Raw genomic sequence first — 11,951 nt, 5'->3', positions numbered from 1 at the left:
AACCTCGGCAGGGCCTCGCGCAGGAAGGCCCTGACCTGTCTGTGCGTCATCCTCCTTGGGTCCTCAGACACGGCCCTGCCGTCACCCACACCCACCTGCTGGGAACAGGCCTGGAGATTCGGCACCAAGTAACCCCTGTCAGATGCCAAGGACTCCTTTTTTTTTTTTTTTAATATTTTTTAATGTTTATTTATATTTGAGAGAGAGACAGGCGGGGCAGGGGCAGGGGCAGAGAGAGAAGGAGACACAGAATCCGAAACAGGCTCCAGCCTCCGAGCTGTCAGCACAGAGCCCGACATGGGACTCGAACTCACGAACCGTGAGATCATGACCGGAGCCAAAGTCGGACGCCCAACCGACTGAGCCCCCCAGGTGCCCCAAGGACTCCTTTTTTTTTACACAGTAGCTATGCTCAGTGCAGGGTTCCCAAGAAGCCAAAGCCACTGACATTATACTGGATGTTTGTACCCACCAGGGACAGAAAATCCTGAATCATTTGAACTAGGTCCTTCTTCCCGTGGGAAGCACCATGAGCCCCAGGCCCCCTGGTCTTGAGCCTGGAAAGCGATCCTCTGCTCGATCAGATCCGGCCTGGAATCTGGGCTGGTCACGCGACTTCCCGCCCTGGTTTGACTCACAGAGCGTGGCTGGACCATCTGACATCCCACTGGCGATAGCAGAGAGTTCCAGGGGCTCCATAATTGTGCCAACACTTGGTATTGATTGAATTTTCCATTTCGGCCATTCTGGCTGGTGTGCAGTCGGGTCTCTCGCGGTGGTCCCGATTTGCGTTTTCCTGATGAGAAACGACGCTGAGCAGCTTTTCGTGGGCTCCCGGCTAGTCACCCGTTCTGATGTTCTGAAGCATCTGTCAGGTGTTTTTGCACCTGAGACACCTTTTATGTCTCTAAACGTCCAGATGCTTCAGGATCCTATCTGCTTCCCATGACGCTCTCAAAAAGCTTCGCAAGAGTTTCTCAGCCTCGTCTCTGTCGACATTTGGGGTCGTAGCCTCCTTTGCAGGGGGGCGGGGGGCCTTCTGTGCCTTGTAGGATGTAGTGCTGATATCCACGCACTGGATAACAGAAGCGCATCCCCCTGGCTGGTGTGGCAAACAAAAATATCTTCAGACACTGACAGATGTTCCCTGGCCGGGGGGGGGGGGGGGCAGGGGGACTGCCCCCCATTTCAGAGCCACAGGGGTAGAGTCACCCAGGCCTGGGGTCCGTCCTGCCCCTCTGCGTCCCTCTAGCTCAGAAAACGGGGCCCGATCGATAGTGCCCCTCAAGGCACGCTGACAATTTGGTGCCATAATCTCCCAGACGCACTGCTGGGTACACACCAGCTGGCCAATAGATCAGGTTCATCATCCAGTTCTGTGTCTGGACTTGGCAGGGGAGGCACGGAGCTGGGTCCAGCTGGCAGAACCAGCCTCCGAACAACCCAGCATGTGCGGTCCCAGCCCCTGTCCACGCGCGGCCCCAGCCCCTGTCCGTGCGCGGTCCCAGCTCCTGTCCCTGGGAGCCACTCCGGACAGTTCTGGATTCCTCCCTGGGAATGGCCCAGAGGCCCAGAAGCTGCCAGAAGGAATTTCCTCCACTGCATCCTGGTTCTTTGAAGGCACATTTGGCTTACGGTGGGGAGGCTAGAGGGGCTGGGGTCAAGGCTAGGAGGAGAAGGGAGTCTCCGTGGGCCAAGCTGTTCTCTGGGTCTGACACAGAGCAGTGCTGGGCATCAGGAGATCCTGGGATCAGGCCTAGCCAGGTCTGAAGGCATCTCGGCACCATGCATGGACCCCCCCTTGGACACACCCGTGCGGTACGTACATTAGCAGGTGGGGGACACGCATGCATTCATATGGGCACCTGCACACACGTGTTCAAGCACACGTTTGCACGTCTCTAGCACACAGGCAGGAAGGCATTCAAATACACCCCTGCAAACACACACACAGACAAGCCTGGGTACACGTAGACACCCGCGGGATCCCGCAGTCACGGATATGCTCTAACACACCCCTGCAGGCACGCGCGTGAGCCCCCTGGGCAGACACACCCAGGGAGCCACGTGTGCACAGGCGTACCCGTGCGGGACGGCAAGCAGAGGTGTGCTCAGGGCACACAGGGATTCACGTGGACGTGCACACTTAGCTGTAGGTACACTCACAGCCACGCTCAGCCCGCGGGAGCACACGTGTGACGCACACGGAGATGCGGTCGACCCACACACGCAGTGGCTGTGCGTCCTCTGTCTTCGGTATCCTCGGGTGCTCCCGCCTGTATCCCCAGCCCCCAGCGCCGCACACACTTAGCCCCGTGTCCGCCGATGTCTACGGAGCACCTCGTGTACGTGGGGGGCTCTGTGCTCGGCTCCGGGGATCCCACGGGAGCTACTAAAAGCCAGCCCGGGGGCGCCTGGGTGGCTCCGTCCGTTAAGCGCCCAGCTCTTGATTTCGGCTCAGGTCATGACCTCGCTGTTCGCGAGATCGAGCCCCGTGTCTGGGGGTTACTCTCTCTGCCTCTCTCTCTGCCTTTCCCCCCACACACCAGGGGGAACACCAGCTCCTCAAACCCCGCCAGCTGCTGACACAGACCTGAGGGAGAACAAGAGGCTGGCGGGGGAGGGACACCAGCGTGGGGGCGTGGGGCGGGGGTGGGGACTCAAACTCGGCCTAGGGAGTCAGAAAAGGTGGCCTCAGAGTGAGCCCTCCACAGACACCGGCACTCGAGCTCAGGGGCACACACACATTTGCACCCCCCCCTTCCCTTCCCCCCACGCTTTCCCCGCAAGGCGTTTACCCCCCAAAGCAATGCGAAGAAGCCAGGACGACTCACGGGAGCTGATGCTTCCCCGGGGGGCACCTCCAGGTCCCTCCCTGGAACTACAGCTCCAGCCATCTCCCCCACACGGGCGGTGACACCCAGCGTCTGACCTGCCCCTCCCCTCCCCCCGGGACCCCTCCACTTCTCCATCTTCTCCAACACCCTCGGGGCATCCTCACCCACAAGCTTTCTCTCGCCACACAGTCTGTCCAGTCTCCCACTCCACCCAATCTCAAATCTCACCACGTGCCCGGTCTGCAAAATACACCCCGAATTCAACCGCCTTCCCTCCTCCCGCTGCCTCATCTGGTCAGCCCCCTCATCTCCCGCCCCTTCCCCTGGTCCCCCTGCTCCCACCCGCATCCCTACCATCTGTCCTCCCCCCAGTGTCCTCCAAAGGGGAGTCGGGCCCCTCCCTCCTGCCCACGGCCGTCCCGGGCGCCCACCTCCCTCCTGGTAAAAGCCCAACTCATCTCAAGGCACACGAGATCGTGCAGGACCCCATCCTGTCCCCTCCTTGCCCTCGCCCTCTCCCATTCTGCCCCTCACTCACTCTGCTCCAGCCACAGGGGCCTCCTCCCTGCTCCTCCAACATGCCAGGCAGGGTACTACCCCAGGACCTTTGCACCTGCTGTTCCATCTGTCCAAACTGCTCTTCCCCCTGATATGCCCACACCTCACTCCTTTACCTCCTTCGGGTCTTTATTTTTATTTTCGATCCCCTGCCACTTGGAAAGGCCACCCCAAACAGGGACGTCTGTGAGCTTCATCCCCTGCTGGAGTCCCAGTTCCAAATGGCGCAGGTGCACAGTCGGTGTTCCCTTAATATTCCCTAAAGGTTGAGTAAATGTTAGACATTATTGCTGTTATTATCAGCCTATTATTTGTCCCTCGGTCCCCTGTGGTCTCTCTGGGGGCCAGGGCTTTCTCCTTCTGTCAACAAACGTTTATTGAGGACCTACTAGGTGCCTAGCAGCAAAGGAATAGACAAAAATCCCCACTGTCCCCAAATCTGCTTTCAAATGCAGGCTCCAAGTGTGTGAACCAAGAAACGATTTCAGACAACAGCAAGAAAGTACGGACAATAGAGAAAATAAAACGGGAGGTTTGCAGAGCGGCGAGGGTGAGGGCGAGTCCCCCCCCCCCCCCCCAGCAGGTGCTGCTGGAGCAGAGGATTAAGGAGAAGGAGCCAAGCTGCAGGCAGGTGGGGCGGGTGCTTCAAGTTCAGCTCACACTGAAGCTCTCACCCTGCGGCCCTAAGAATAAATGAAGGAACACACAGACGCAGGCACACGTGACCAGATGACCCAGCCCCGCCCCCCCATCCCCGCGAGATTCTGAGCTGAGACCCCAGGTTCTGGAGGCCGTTTGGGATTCTGTGACCCCTTTCTCTCAGGTACAGGGATCGGCTTCAGCCATGGTGAGCCATGGTAAGCGACTCAGGGCCTGGAGGCCCGGGGCGAGCAGCACCTGGACCCGGGATTGCGTGACCCCTGAGTCCACGGGGGCATGGGAAGAGAGGCCCCCGTGGCCGAGACACCCTGCCCTTCCTCCGGGGTTCCCAGACGCCCTGACACAGGCTCCCCCGGAGGAAGAGGAAGAGCTTCAGCCGGGGGCAGCCTTGTGGGCCAGCTGCTGGGGTGGGGGGACTTCTTCCCCGCCCTCTTCCTTCCAGGTAACCCGAGAGGCCGCTGGAAAATTCCGGGCACAGGAAATGAAAATGGGCACATGGCGGGAAGCAGGCAGGGACGTCACACCCATAGGTGGGCAGACATTGAGGCCCTCTTGTCCCAAGTGCTGACCCTGGAGCCCCCCCTCCACCCAGGGCACCTCCCCCAGCACCTGTGGACCAGGGAACCGGGCCGAGAGCCAGGAGGCATCCTCGCGCTCGCCACCTCCCGTGTGGACCCAAATCAAGCTCGTTCTCCTTCCGAATCCCCCTCAAAACCACCCACTGCTCTCCCTCCCCTGCCTGGGCTAGGCCACCACCTTCTGGCCCAGATAACAGCAGGACCCTTAACCAGCCTTCCGACCTCCAGGAGCGCAGCCCGTTTCCATTCTCTCCCCGCCCAGCCAGAGAGATCTTGCAGAAACAGAGCCCAGCCCTTGCCACCCCCCGCCCTCCCCATACAGCCTCCCGTGGCTCCTCACGGAGCGAAACCTAAAGTTCCTTCTAAACCCAGGTCTTGGAACCCAATTCACACCGGCCTCCACCTCTGGCTTCCTCATTAGGGCCCCTCCCCACCCCCACCCGCGCCCCGCCCTTTGGCTCTCCTTGCCCCAGACACGTGGAATCACTTCCGGTCCCCCCTGCAGCCCAGGGCTTGCCACTGGGTGCCCCGGCCTCGCCCATCTTTCGGGCGTCTGCTGAGCCTCACTTTCTGGAAACCCTCCTGGACTCTCAGTCCAAGTTCACCCGGGCTCCCCCCAGGGAGCACAGGCCACACTGCTTCCTACGTACGATTTTGTCTGCCTCCCAAGAGACCCGAGCTCTGCAGTGGCTTCCCACGCCTGCCACGGTGCGTGGTCCCAAACAGATGCGCCGCAGACAGCAGGTGATGTCAGGTGATGTCAGGTGCAGGGGGCGGGTTTCGCCTGACTGTGCCGGGCGGGGGCAGCGTGCTGTGCTAGGCTGTTCCGCGGCTGGCTGACGGGGTGGGCGGTTACTTACCGACAGCCCTTCATGGCTCACACTGGGGGGTGGGCACAGCTGATCCCCTCTTCTGCGATCTCAGCCAAGACAAGACTCAGAGCCTGACAAAGAAACCTTCTTGGGGCGCCCGGGTGGCTCCGTCGATTAAGCCTCCGACTTCGGCTCAGGTCATGATCTCAAGCTTTCGTGGGTTCGAGCCCCACGTCGGGCTCTGTGCTGACAGCTCAGAGCCTGGAGCCGGCTTCCGATTCTGTGTCTCCCCGTCTCTCAGCCCCTCCCCTGCTCACACTCTGTCTCTCTGTCTCTAAATAATAAATAAATGTTTAAAAAAAATTAAAAATAATAAAAAAAGAAAGCTCTGTGGGGGCCAGGGCAGAATTAGAGTCTAAAAGTTAAAAGCCTGGGCGCCTGGGTGGCTCAATTGGTTAAGCATCTGACTTCAGATCGGGTCATGGTCTTGGGGTTCGTGAGTTCAAGCCCCGCATCGGGGCTCTGGGCTGTTAGCGCCGATCCCGCTTCAGATCCTCTGTCCTCCTCTCTCTCTGCCCCTCCCCTGCTCATGCTCGCTCTCTCTCTCTCATTCTCAAAAATAAATAAACATTTAAAAAATGATTTTAAAATAAAAAATAAATTAATTAAAGATAAAAGCCTGACTCTCCCCCGGGGCAGCTGGGTGGCTCAGTCGGTTGGACGTCCGACTTCGGCTCAGGTCATGATCTCGTGGTTCATGGGCTCGAGCCCCGCATTGAGCTCTGTGCCAACAGCTCGGAGCCTGGAGCCTGCTTTGGATTCTGGGGTCTCCCTCTCTCTCTGCCCCTCCCCCACTTGCAGACGCACATGTGCACTCTCTCTCTCTCAAAAATAAATAAATGTTAAAAAAATTTTTTTTGAAGAAGAAGAAAAAAAAGCCTGACTCTCCCTAACAGGAGCCTTGGATGACCCTGGTGTCGGGGTGCTCACTACCTCTCACTGGTGATTATCCTGATCATTAGAAGGCAGCATTTGGCTCCATCCATCTCCAGCCTCTGTGTGCCCCCCACCCAGCAGCTGAGAATGACCCCCTTTCCCACGCCAGGCAAGTCCCCAGAGGGAGCTTTGGCTGGAAGAAGAAGCTACCAGACTGGGGGCCAAGAGAGGGGAGACGCTGGTGAGGGACAACAGTGGCTCAGTGTTTTCCAGGAAGGCTGGAGTGCACGAAGAATGCAAAGGTGGGAAAGGAACTGCTGGGGGTGGCCCTGTGTCCCCTGACGTGTCTCCCTTGGGTGCGGTGGTGGGCGGGGGGGGGGGGCTGTCCACTCCACCAGCCACATGGGTCCCGGCCACCGGCAGAGACGGGCAGGGCCAGCCACAGAGGTGCACGGTCGGCACCTGGCTGCAGTGGCTTTCCAGGGTCTGTCCCTCTCGGCGTGTCCTTAACCAGGCAGACGTTCTAAAGGTTTCTGCACACCGCAGAAAGGGGGAGGGGGTCAGGGCCACGTGACACAGAGCCTCACCTCACTGAGCCCACAGCTTCCTCAGCTGCAAAATGGGACCAATGGAACCCATTTCCCTGGACGGCCGTGAAGGTTTCATGAGAGAAATAAGCCGTTTGGGAAGTTCTCAGAGAGCGGTGACCCCTCCCTTATGATTAACCAGCCCCGGGAGCCGCTTCAGGATGCATCTTGACAATTGGAAATATGGAAAGACACAAGGCTGTGCTGCTGTGGGCATCTCGTTATGAGAACGTTGGTTTCTTGGGTTATATTAAGATGTGGTTTTCCTGTTCAAGCCTCTGAAATCCCCTGTGGGTTCTCTGGGGGTTCAGCAGCAGGGGAAGAGGTAGGTCCCCAACAAGAAGTGGGCAGGAGAAGGAGGTCCGGCTTCCTGCACTTTGGTTGCTGCCTGAACTTGGGAAACCAGCCCCGGGTCCTTGGGGGTTGCCACAAAGGGTCCCTACGCCGGACTCCCACCATTAGCGCATAAAAACATAAGAGGTGCAGTTGTCTGTGTTTTCTCTGGCCATCCCGAGTCTCTGGGTGAGCTAAGGACCTTCTCCTGACAGAATAAATACTATCTCCTCCCTGCGTGTAGGTCTGTTTTGGCTAGGTGGGTAGGTGCTCTTTTGCTTTAAAAATACAAACCGATTGGGGGCCCCTGGGTGGCTCAGCCGGTGAAGCATCCCACTTCGGCTCAGGTCACGATCTCACGGTTCATGGGTTCGAGCCCCGTGTCGGGCTCTGTGCCGACGGCTCTGAGCCTGGAGCCTGCTTTGGATTCTGTATCTCCCTCCCTCTCTGCCCCTCCCCTGCTCACACTCCGTCTCTATGTCGAAAAATAAATAAACATTAAAAATTTTTAAAGAGAATACAAACCGATTAGAGGCATTAATAAACTCCCCCTGCCTTTCTGCCCATACCCACCCACCCACACACACACACACACACACACGCACACATGCACACACACAGTTATGCAGTTGAAAGGGACCAGAAGAATATTCCAATCGAGGGCACCACAGGTGCCTTTCCCCATCCAGGGATAGCATAAGCCCCAGGGGCAATCAGCAGGGGTTTCTGATGTCATCAAGGGGCCCTAACACAATGAGTTACCCCTCTGCACTAAATAGAATAGCTAAAATGTGTCAATGACAGCCCTGAGTGCTGTCATTGCCGCAGGGAATGCATCGGGTTTTTTTTTCTTTAGCTGAGATAGCAGAGGAGGTGGTTTATCGGACACATGTTACATTCAGCCACAAACACAAACAGAATTAGTCTCGAAAGTCGCAGGTCCAGGGCAAAGGACCAAAAGGGACTGTTTTGGTACAAGCCAGGTGGGTCTCTCAAAGGTGGTCATTGCCATCACGTGGCGATGGGTGTTCTAGATCCTGTGAGTCAAGTGCTAGAGAGTGGGCGTGCTGCCCAAGAGTTTGTACCAGCGTCCCGGGCCTTGGGCTTTCCTTATTTCTGCTCGTGTGGCCTCTGCAGGTGCACGGGCTAGCGGTTCACTCGGCCCTCTGCCTCATCTTTCTTCTTTTTCAAGAAATGGTACATTTTTAACACCATCTTGGAACGCTTCCCACAGGACCCAGTAAGCCGCTTCTAGATATTTTCCCGAGAAAAATAAAACCTCGTGTTCCCACGAATGTTTACAGTGGTGTTGTTCGTAATCGCCAACAACTAGATACAGTCTTACATGACCGTCAGTGGGTGACTGGAAAACAGTAGCGGAATAACTTATAATGGAACATTCCACAGTGATTCGAAGAAAGACACAGAGCAACGTGGATGAATCTGAAATGCATTATGCTGAGCGGAAGAAGTTCAGACTCGAAGGTTGAAAATCTGTATGGTTCCGGGGCGCCTTGGGTGGCTCAGTCGGTTAAGTATCCGACTCCAGCTTGGGTCACGATCTCACAGTCCATGAGTTCGAGCCCCACGTCAGGCTCTGTGCTGACGGCTCAGAGCCTGGAGCCCGCTTCGGATTCTGTGTCTCCCTCTCTCTCTGCCCCTCCCCTGCTCATGTTCTGTCTCTCTCTGTCTCAAAAATAAATAAAAACATTAAAAAATCTTTTTTTAAAAAAAGAAGACACAGAGTGGGGGCTGTGAAGGCTGGGACCGTTTACGGCTTCCCCACGTTAGGGGAAGAGTTTCCAAATACAGACAGTCCCTCATTTAACAAGGGTTCACTCACAGTTTTTCAACTTTGCAATATGGTGTGAAAGCGATATGCGTCTGGCAGAAACCATACTTCGAATTTTTAAATCAGATCTCAGTCAGCCATGAGATCACAAACTTAATCAATACACTGGCAACCATTCTGGTTTTCATGTTCAATGCAGTATGGAATAAATTGTATGAGCTATTCAGTGTCTCATTATAAAATAGGTTTGTGTTAGATGATTTTGCCTGAGGGTAGGTGAATGGAAGTGTTCTGTGTATGTTCAAGGTAGGCTAAGCCAAGCCGTGATATTTGATAGGTTAGGTGCATTAAATGCATTTGGACTTATGATATTTTCAACTTATGATGTTGGTGTAACCCCTGGATGTAACCCCATCGTAAGTCAAGGAATATCTGTATATGACAATATGCACCACTATTCTTTTCTCTGCATCTCTGCTAGCAGTAAGTGTTATCATTTTTTAAATGTTTTTTATCACTTTTTTATGTGCTTTATGACAACAGCTTGAAATTTTTATTTTTTGATGTTTATTTCTGAGAGAGAGAGAGATTGTGAGCAGGGGAGGGGCAAGGAGAGAGGGAGACACAGAATCCGAAGCAGGGTCCAGGCTGTGAACTGTCGGCACAGAGCTCGACGCGGGGCTCGAACTCACGAACCGCGAGATCATGACCTGAGCCGAAGTCAGACGCTTAACTGACTGAGCCACCCAGGCATCCCTATGATAACAGCTTGAAATTTTTACTTCAATTTTACAAAATACGGGAAGTCATAAATAAATTAAATATACAGAATTTCACAAATTTTCTGATTTCCACTATAATTTCATCTGCAAAAAGATAGTAATCAGACATACTTTCTCACTCTTTTCTGTTTTTGTTGACACCCTCTTGGGTGTGAAGCAACAGCTCATTGTTACTGAAACTCACACTCTCTGGGTTCCTGAGGACTATATTTTCATATGTTCTTTGGCTTTTGGTTCCGAGAAGTACCTGTTCATGTGATTCCTCAGTTTTCTATTTATGTTGTTTGTCTTTTTTCTTATCCACGTGTAGAAATTCTCTGTATGTGAAGGTCCCAACCCTTCTCAGACAACTTACAGGTTTTGTTTATAACATTTCCCCCTAAATTTGTGTTTATGTATATATAATCAGATATTTCTGTCTTTTTTTTTTTAATGATTTTATTCGCTTTTGAGAGACAGAGGACTAGCAAGGGAGGAGCAGAGAGAGAGAAAGACACAGAATCCCAAGCAGGCTCCAGGCTCTGAGCTGTCAGCACAGAGCCAGACGCGGGGCTCGAACCCACAAACCGTGAGCTCACGACCTGTGCCAAAGCCAGACGACCAACCGATTGAGCCACCCAGGGACCCCAGATATTTCTGTCTTTTTATTCAAGCCTTCTGAGCTTCCTTTCTTAGTTTAAAAAAAATTTTTTTTAAAAAGCAGCTTTTCAACCCAAAGTTGTAGAAATTGCCTTATAAGTTCCTTCTACAATTTCTATTACCTTGAGGTTTTTGTTTTTTTACACCTGCTCTCTAGCCCAGCTGGATTTTTTTTTTTTCCTTGCAGCACAGAAACTATCTCAGTCAACCACGTCTCTATCAAAAGTGAGAGGAGGAAAGGGAGACAGCCACCTGTGTCCCAGACCCACGTCCCTCACTGGCTCAGGCTGGGGCCCCGCCCTTCGGTAGTGGGTGTTGAATTCCCAGCCTGGCGTTTGGGTTTTTTTCGGCTCGCTGTGGTCCCAGCTTGTCCAGAGGAGCCCTGGAGAAGCACTCTCCTCTGGTGGTCATTGCAGAGATAGCAGCTACCGTCTGAAGAAAGCCACCTCCTAAAGCTAAAAGCTGAATGGGTTCATTTCCCCTGGCCTAAAACTGGGGAATTCATCTCTTTGAGGGATCCAAACAGATATTTGCACATGCATGCTCATAGCATCATTATTCACGATGGCCAAGGGAAATAAACCAGCTACAAAAGGGGCACCTGGGTGGCTCAGCTGGTTAAGCGTCCGACTTCGCTCAGGTCATGATCTCACAGTCTGTGAGTTCGAGCCCCATGTTGGGCTCCGTGCTGACAGCTCGGAGCCTGGAGCCTGTTTTGGATTCTGTGTCTCCCCCTCTCTCTGCCCCTCACCCGATCACACTCTGTCTCTCTCTGTCTCTCAAAAATAAACATTAAAAAAAATTGGAAAAAAAAAAAAAAACCCAGCTACACACGGACAAGAAGTGTTTTGCTCCATTCACGAGGTACCCAGCCCAGGCAAATTCAGGGACACAGAAAGTCAAATACGAGACACCAGCGGCTGGGAAGGGGGTGGGGAGTTTAGTGTTTCATGGGGACAGAGTCTCAATTTGGGAAGGTGAGAAAATTCTGGAGGTGGATGGTGGGGGTGGTTGCAAAAGAATGAAAATGTGCTCGATGCCACCGAGCTGTGCACTTAGAGGTGGTTAGAATCGGCCACACATTTGTGGGTCCGTTTCTGGATTCTCTGTCCTGTTCCGTTGACCTCTGTGTCTTGTTTTGGTGCCGATACCATAGTAAATGTTACTTTATGTATATTTTACCAGCAGAGACAGCAGAAAAGGGTAGTGCAAGCAGAGGGGACCTCCCTGGAGGTGACACAGGGTAGTGGAGGGGCAGGAGAGCCAGGGACACACAGCTGAGGGGTCAGCGTCCAGGAGGCCACCAGGGACCTCAGCAGTGGGAGGAGGGCGGTGACGACGGTGGCCAGCGCAGGGGGCGAGGGATCGAGCACTGAGAGTGGGGACAGCTTTCTCTAGCGATTGGACCCACACAGAGAGAGCAGGACAAGGAGGCTG

General features: G+C 54.4%; 1 long non-coding RNA gene across 1 annotated transcript; it reads left to right on the top strand.

The window, feature by feature from the left end:
• The first annotated feature begins 5,291 nt into the window (after positions 1-5,291).
• Positions 5,292-8,692, top strand: LOC115503465. Its single transcript, XR_003965376.1, has 3 exons — positions 5,292-5,377; positions 6,402-6,683; positions 8,439-8,692. It is a non-coding gene; the product is annotated as an uncharacterized LOC115503465 (long non-coding RNA).
• The last annotated feature ends 3,259 nt before the right edge of the window (positions 8,693-11,951 follow it).

The sequence above is a fragment of the Lynx canadensis genome, chromosome A2, assembly GCF_007474595.2.
Source record: "Lynx canadensis isolate LIC74 chromosome A2, mLynCan4.pri.v2, whole genome shotgun sequence".
Classification (NCBI taxonomy): Eukaryota; Metazoa; Chordata; class Mammalia; order Carnivora; family Felidae; genus Lynx; species Lynx canadensis.
Note: the sequence above shows the minus strand (reverse complement) of the source record. Positions and strands in the feature narration are given on the sequence as shown.